The 8,768-nt window shown below is 33.9% G+C and overlaps 1 protein-coding gene across 1 annotated transcript in view; it reads left to right on the top strand.

The window, feature by feature from the left end:
* The first annotated feature begins 290 nt into the window (after window positions 1–290).
* Window positions 291–8,768, top strand: part of LOC128998724 (probable G-protein coupled receptor No18) — a 75,328-nt gene continuing 66,850 nt past the window's right edge. The window contains exon 1 of the mRNA XM_054425043.1: window positions 291–540. The gene's annotated coding sequence lies outside the window, so the exon portion shown is untranslated. The remainder of the gene's footprint in view (window positions 541–8,768) is intronic.

The following is an 8,768-nucleotide window of genomic DNA, read 5'->3' as shown; positions in this document are numbered from 1 at the left end:
AGTGTTGACTGGTAATATGGTTGTCCTGTTGGCTTGATTGTAGTAGGCTTCAGTTGACCTGTTGTCATGTTGTCGTATCTTATGGTCTGGTTGTCTTTTGCCTGGTTGTCGAGTTGTCCGGTTGCTGGTCACCTGGTTGTCTAGTTGTCCGGTTGCTGGTCGCCTGGTGGTCTCGTTGTCCGGTGGTCCGCCGGCCCGCGGCTCGACGGAGGTTGTTGGTGGGGGACCGTTACCTCTCTAGCGTAGGCTTACCACTCAACTCAGTCAGTCCACACACAGCACAGCTACACAGCTGCACGGCTCAGCAAACTAGAGTCATCACTCTCGTGGCTGGAGTCTGAGTCTGCGTCTGCGTCTGCGACCGAGACATGACATTGTTTGTGCGACTACATTCAGTTTTTAGTTCCGGTTCGTGTCAATTTTACAACGGTTTTGAGCAGTTTTATCCGTGTTAGAATGTCAATTTCAGAAAGTGATAGCAAACTCTGTTGATTTCTGCTGGACATAGCCGTCGTTTATTCTACTTGCCAGTCTGATTCTGTAAGTAATAGTATACCAGCGTTTCTATTTGTGTGTAAGGGTATTTTGATTTTTTTGCAATTCTCATTTTTATGGAATGACAATAGTTGTTTGTTACGTTTGATGGTTTATTTTCAAAGCATTTACGCTGCTTTGGCATATTTGGTATGCCTTAAGGATTGTTTGTTTTTATTTTCACCATTCGCTGTATGGCTAAAAGAATATTCATTCCGCTTAAAATAAAGCTGTAATGGAAAGATTAAAAAGAGCCCATTATTGCAATATGCAATAATTATATTAAAATATTTGTCGAACAGTACTTAATTTGTTACGACAACGTTTAAATTAGTGTTAACCATTAAACTCTTTGCCAATCAATTAAATAATAATAAAATATTTTATCATGGAAGAAGTCTTTAAATTATATTGTAAAAAGTAATAAATGAAGACATTTTTTAAGTTGTTCTTAAAGCCATACAGCTGTGTGGAGGGAGTGAATGAGTTGAATACTTTGTCCATGGAATTAAGACGTGTTTGCTTATCTAGATATAATATAAGAGTGTTCTTCAGACCTCCGATTTGTGTAAGGACAGTCTAGAACATTCCTCAATGTATTTCTCAAAGTAGAACTGAACCTAACCAGTTCTGATTGACTCCCGAGCCGGCGCAGCCTCCGACGGGAACATGATAGAATATTTTGCGACCGAGAAACGAACTTGCCATAATCTTACAATGTTTTTTACCTCGTCAACATATAGAATCAAATCTTTGCTTATTTGGCGTCAACCTTTTTCCTCACAAACTCTTTTTAAACACCTCAATGTATTCGGGAAATGTGGATTTAGATTTGTACATAACAAATTATCGTATTGCAGAAACATATATCTTGGCATCTATTGAGCAAAGTGGCACTTTTTTGAGCGAGAATTTTATCGAGTAAACACACTTTGACCATGATTTGAACATTACACTTTGTACTCAGATTTTGTATGTAACAACAACAAAAATATTACATACTCATTAAATGTACGTACAACATCGTGATTAGAATTTTTGTGACATAGATGAATGAATAATGCCATTCATTGCTATCCTCAAAATTCTGCAAACTAAAATCACCTCATAATACTAATTGTCATGATGGAAAACAAAATCTTATCCTACCCACTAGCCTAATTCCAGTTTTGTCAAACTAAAACCTTAACAGGGTCTTTATTCAACACGTTGAGTCTTCTTTATCCTTCAAGCCCCATTATTTAAAATAAATCTACCATGATTATTATTGGGTTTACTTTATAAACGATTAAACACATCAAGCAGCTCTAATAGGAAAACCCGATATAATTTATTCTGTTTGCATGCTTTTTAAGCCTAAGTTGGCGTTGGCTATTTAGTCCAGTTTTGTGGTAAAATTGTCGTATTCGTGTAGGTACTCATGGTTGTTGGTTTCACCACATTATGAAAGTAACACAACTGCACTGACAACATACAAGGGAAAACATAGTCTATAGGCAAGAAAAAGGTTTAGGCCAGAAAGTCCCCACCTAACTAGATTATCTCAATATTTAGTCTATAAACTTTCTTGTCATAAAATACAATAAGTAGCCAAATTGTATGAACTATAATCTATCAATTTGTGGACGTGGAATTTGTTTATTTATGTCTCCATTCTATTTAAAAAATCTTTCAAACAAGTTAAAAATGCATAAGATATCTAAAAATAGTAATTGCACATGTTTAATCAGTAATGATATCGCCCATGAAGATTAACCTTATTGCCTTGCGTCATATTTGAGAGATCAAATAAATAAAGCTTATTCTGATTCACTAAGCTTGTTATAAACCATTACTGAGAAGTAAAAGAAACTAAAATCGTGTTGCTTTATGATTATACCTAGCTAGACTTTAATGATTTTTCAATGATTTATGTTACAAGCCAAATAATGAGGAGTGTTGGATTACAGGCCAGAATAATAAGTTTATGTATTTTAATATGAATTTAAATAAATCGTACGTGAATTATTATCTCTTTACAAAGTTTTCGAAGTTTATACGATTATAAATAATTTATTCGACTTAAAATACATACTGAGTTGCCTTAATTGAAGTTGTGGAATTAAATATCACGAATTTTTAACAATAAAACATGAGTTTATTATAAATTTAAGTATTATGCTGTAAGAAAAGAGTTGCAATATGAACTCGTAGGCTACACAAACTACATCGACCAATGACTAATAATTCTTTATTAGGTAAGGAAGTTATGGAAATATTTCAAAAGTATTGGATCAATTAACTGGATTTAAATGGAAATTAATCATAGTGTATTCACGTTATAAAGATACAGTTAATGATTAAAAATGTTTGGGAAGTGGGATCCATTTGTGAATGTAACTACTGTACATTTTAGCTGAGTAGTAATGGTTTCTCTTTAATCAATAATTCTACTTGGCGTTTATACTAAAGCTTTTTTATATATTTCTGTCCCGTTTGCGATTAACTTATAGGATGTTTTCTCATACGAAAATTATAGTAGGCTACCTCTAAAATATATTCATGCAAAATTTACAATGATCTTAATATAAAGATTGCATGATTCGGTATTTATTAAATTAATGTACGAATAAATACATTTTTCATATATCTTTGTAACGTGTCAAAAGCTTGGTTTATCTGCTATGGATACTGTAAATTAAATACCAAATGCCATTTGGGGGGGATTTAATACCAAATAAAATAAATTAACTGAACTCTCAATGCATACAGGAGGACCGAACTAAGATTGGCCTTATCACATTTTAAAACCATTTAGGCCATAATACATCTATCTTGCTACAAACCTTTTTTTAAACTAGCTGTGCTAGGCTCCAATTAATGTTTAAATCGACCATGTTTAACTGTTTTTAGGAAAGTAAGTTATGTGAATGGAGATGCAATAATGTTGGTAACGACTAACTCTTCTGATTTTTCAAAGAACAAAAATTAGTTTTACCATAAGTATTTTACAAAAGGACGGTTTTAAAATCACAAAAAAAATGGTTTTAGTGTGAATTACAATCAAACGCAAAGTTATGTTTTTATTATTCAACTACCTCAGCCGTCTTACATCGTAGTTATTTTACTTTCCAACCCAGAAATGAGCAATAATTCTAAGCGATTATGAAGTTGCAGTTTTACAGGCACAGTGGTTGATTACATACATTGGAAGCAATCGCAGTTTTTCAAAGCTGCAATCGAGTTTTGTAAACTGCCATGAATGAGTCAAGCTTTAGACCATGACTAAATGCAAATAAGTACGAGATAAGAAACCAGTTAGGTACTACTTCTTTGTTGTCGAACTGGCCAGACATATCAAACGGCATTTATAGCCTATGTTTACAATAATATCGAGAAAGAAATATATGCCGATAGCACACGATAAGTTTGACATACTCAACCACTTTTGTGTTTCTTAGTTTTTAAAGTTACCTTCCTATTAGTTCCTTCAAAATGACAAATTAAGCTTTGTTTTGATTCATGGGGGTGTTATTGTTGAATAATTAGTAAAGATTTGCAATTTATTTGAATCAAAACACAATTAATTTTCCGATGTTCTGCATACCATTTAATTAGTAGAGTTGTATTTTGGATTATTTTTGTAAGGTTTGAACTAATGCCTTAATGGCAGTTGATGATGTCAAAGAATAAAAGAATAATTACAAGGGTACTGAGCAATGAAGATGACAATTATTTTAAACACATTTGTAAAAATCGTTATGTGTTTATTTAATATAAAACAATTTAAAGTCGAGTAAGTTTTTTGCAACAGAAACTCCAAAACCAGTGAAAATAAGAGGTCATATAAAATAGAGATATATGGATAGAGGTCCTTAAACATTCTTTAATATAAAGGGGTTCTCCAAAGCCCTGATCGTTGTGTTGTTTGTGAGCGTTATGATTGTGATCGATGCAGAAACTAATAACATGAGGGAACGATCTAAAGAAAGGACTTTACAGCCATAAGGAGAAACAACTGCACTCATGGCTATTTACAACTAGCCCTACTTAACTATTTATACATGCAAGACAAATGCAGGGTGGGACGTATTCAGGATCATCCAACAGTCGTTTTGGACCTTAAAAATATTCAAATAAGCTCTCGCAGTACCGAAGGAGCGGAAGTGCCAGCAAGGGAGGAGCTTCATGACGTGGGTTGAAAGGTCGACCAACTATGTAGCTGTCCGAATACACCATTATTAGTTGAAAGTTCAAGAACACTGCAAATTAAGCTTCAGAAACTGCATGAGTGGGAGACACGCATCAGCTTCCATCTTCTCTCTTTTTGACTTCGGTCAAGTTGGTGTATTTTACGTTGGCCCTTGGAAGAATATTTCTCTTTTGTTTATTGTAAATCATTGCTTATCAATATATCGATTTAGATAAACAAACAATGTGTATCCTCCCTAAACGGTTAAACGACTTTGCACAACAGCAAAATGTATCTTTTCAGTATGGTATTTATATCATGTTTCCTTAGCATTCCGTTCATCACTTGTTTGTACATTACTATGACTGCCGTACCATTTAAGATCAGTTTGGGAACTTAATAAGGTACCTTAAACTATATTTCAACAGGGTCAATAGTGTATCTGTGGCATTGGTCAATCTGTTACTGGATACCAAGCTACACGTCTACTTTCGACTTAAAATTGAATTTTATCCCAAAGATTATACATATATTTTTGCAAAACTCAGAATGAAGTGGCAAGCACGTGACATTTTCCCAAACATGTTTTATTAATAGAGCTAAGAAATAATGCATGGATAATGGTTGGTACAGATGGAAATATTTTACTTTTTTAATCATTACAATTAATAGTGTTGATATATGCTCAATGACGGATTTTAGTTTTATTAATTTGCCATAAGTGTAGATGCTTATCACAGTAAACAAATTCATACATTACAGGAATAAAAACCAAAACAATGAGGGTTAGTTGGTTTTAAAAAATGGGTTAGTCCTTTCCAAACAAAAGAATGGGCTTATTACATGTTCTAATCGGTATCGGTTATATAATATTTACTATGTTTACTGAAGGACGTTACATCGTTAGTCAGTGGAATCCATTGTAAGCTTATACATCGGTTTAAGATAGTATCTTCGTTTACAAACTCATTAGATGATCTTATCGCAACTAATGTAGAACATCTATATGTTTAAATTGACATAATTAGCGTATGTTAGTCTTGAAGGCCGATGACCATGTCGGAGGTCGACCAGCGGCGGAAGCGGAACATGAGCTAAGAATTAATGATCTCGGGGAAAATTCAACTACTTCAAGTGTTAGTCTATGTCTGGCTACGAGCATCCAGTATTTTGACTCTTTTTGTTCAATTCAGGACATCTAGATGCTTGCAAGTGAATAGAAGGAGTCAAAATAAACTCTTTCTATTCACTTGCAAGTGTTTTATGGTATAACCGTTATACGTCCAATTTGAGCACCTTGCATATTATCTCATTTTTAATAAACTGTTAAAAGCAAATATATTTTGTCATCTTTATGTTTTACCAGTAATCATTTCGTAATGAAATAATATTTTCATTAATCGATTTCCTTAATTTTCCTAACATTAGTTACTGAATAAAGTTTTGTAAGTAAGATTTACGAATATGAATAGTAACTTCTTATTTAGGCTATAATGTATACATCACATGTATATTGTAATAGTAATTGCAAAAGCGTGAACAATTTTTTTTTAAGTAATTCCAACTGCAAATAATGTTGTAATAAGTTTTACGATTTTTGACGTTATAAATTTTAACTGTGGTTTTTAAAGCATGACATAGTCTTATGGACGCGAAGGCTACATGAGGGGCCCGCATCCCTATACGTCCTCGCCCCAATCTCTCTTTACAATAAGTTGATTCGGGAACATTACAGTCAATGTATGTAATAACGAATTTGACAGTCTATTACGTCACTCATTCTTATATGCCACTTATATAAATTAGAGATATTCTCCACAGCCAAATGATCACATGGTTTAACAGGTAAATCATATTAATAATAAGGTGACAGAAAATTACCATAATTTGATTTACCCGTTCCAACAGATCACAAAATAATTCACGACAAGCTGAAGGCGTCACGGGTTGGTCGTGCCCGTGTATGTGACCCGATCCATCACTAGGTAGTAGTAGTGGGACGGTTCGCGAAATGGGATCGGCCAGGTCAAGCTCAGTTGTGGGTCGGCAAATCTGACCTGGACGACGAAATCAGCTGACATTCTGGCATTGTTCAAATGCCCTAACGTGTGTGATATGGTCTAGGTGACTGATATTGAGAAAATCAGCAACCTATGTTTTAAATAAATGATCCGGGTTTAGACACAAAGATGATATTGCAAACTGATTGATATTGATTCTGATTGGCATTGATGATATTGATTGATCGATTTACTAACACTTCAACACAGCAGGATGCGTAGTTTGTGACGGAGACGATTGAAGGATAAGTGTTGAATGAGATGACCAGATGACATCTTTGTTATGACTTAGATTGACTGTTGTGTAAGTCTTAGAAATCGTCGTGATAAAGGATAGATTATTCAGTTTGAAACTATCAGCACCGAACCGGAAAAATGATTGGAAACTAAGCACACCACCTATTACTACCCAGATAGTTTAAACTATTTCCTTCTTACATAACGGTGTGAATTACAGTTGAAATATGGATAAAACATAATACACTCTTGTTTAGTAAAGAATACCCACAGTAAGCAATAAAGCACTACGATACGCTGGATGTGTGTTTAAACCCTTAATCGGCCTTTATTTCCCCCCAAAATTGCTAAAATATTAACTTTATTCTAACCCTTTAAATTGAATAAATCAAATTAATATATATAAACTCTTAATACAGTCAACAAACGTGCTTTAATGAAATTTATATATATACATACAAATGCATACAAATTCAAGTTTTAATTTTTTTATTTATTCAGGTCATGTGTATGAATATAAAATCTAGATTATATTTCCAGTATTTCCTTTTGAAATAGTACGGTAGCTTGGATACAACAATACGCTTACCACATGGAGTTAAAGGAAACCGATTGTGGATATATGTAAATGTATCTTTTTCTTTTATACATATGCGATGTTAAGTCCGTCCATTATGCATTAAAAGTAATTGAAACAAACTAATTGGCATTATCGTGTAAGATAAATAGATCATTATCTACCAATCACTTACATGTTGGTTTACGTAACGATAATTTAATTATATTACTCTATTGTTGAAGAGGTAAACATAACAAACCAGCTAACTTATGGCACAGAAAACATACTACTACTATATTATATTAGTAAGTTTTCTGTGCTTATAGGGGACACGTTTCACTGTAGTCTGTTGAAAGTCAATGAACACGATTTTCAAGCTGTAAACCTAAGCACTCATCAACAGTACTGGATGAGAAACTAGGTGTAAATGACTGCAGGTATGTTGTTAGTGGACATTTGATTCTTTTATATAATATGTAACTTTTCAGAATATAGCAATCTAGCATCGAAGAATGATAATATACTTAAAAACTTTCATGCTGGCCAATTACGGATACTTCCCAATAAATCTACTTCAAGTTTTAAAAACTATGACAACCTGATCGCCAAATACCAAAACCAGCTGTCCTAAATCATTGAAAGAGTTAAAAAGCATTCTCAACTAATTTGAAATGCTAAAAATAGTTCATTTGTGGGTAAGCATAACGAGGAAGCGATATTCCTCAGGGACTTGATAGTGGAGGAGGCCGTCACTGATAGTAAATATGACGTTCCAACCTACACCAGGCACCTGTACGTCATGGTAACCAATACTGCCAGACACGAGGATGACGTACGGAACAGGAAACACAGGAAACCAGGGACAGGACAGAGGGACAGGCGCCTTACCGATAAATTACAGCAACACTTGTGAATGCCATTGACACAATGCAAAGACTGAGATTAGCATTTTAAATATGTGAGAAATAAGCCAACAAATAATCACAATGTACAATTTATACTGTAATTTGGTGTTCGTGTAAAATGGTTTGATGCTTGAATCAAAAGCAGAGTAAGAGTATGTTGTAACGTGGACGCACTATTACTTGTTGCTTCGAAACCACAACTTTAACTTGAAATATCTGCAAGTATAATGCAATACAGTATATGAATTTCTGCGTGTTCTAAGTTGGTATTCCTTATTCAATGTGCTATGCAAGCTTCAATA

The sequence above is a fragment of the Macrosteles quadrilineatus genome, unplaced genomic scaffold, assembly GCF_028750875.1.
Source record: "Macrosteles quadrilineatus isolate MER2022 unplaced genomic scaffold, UCM_ALF_1.0 Scaffold_7__1_contigs__length_78375512, whole genome shotgun sequence".
Taxonomy (NCBI): domain Eukaryota; kingdom Metazoa; phylum Arthropoda; class Insecta; order Hemiptera; family Cicadellidae; genus Macrosteles; species Macrosteles quadrilineatus.
The sequence above is the reverse complement of the archived record's forward strand: the minus strand, read 5'-3'. Positions and strand labels throughout refer to the sequence as shown.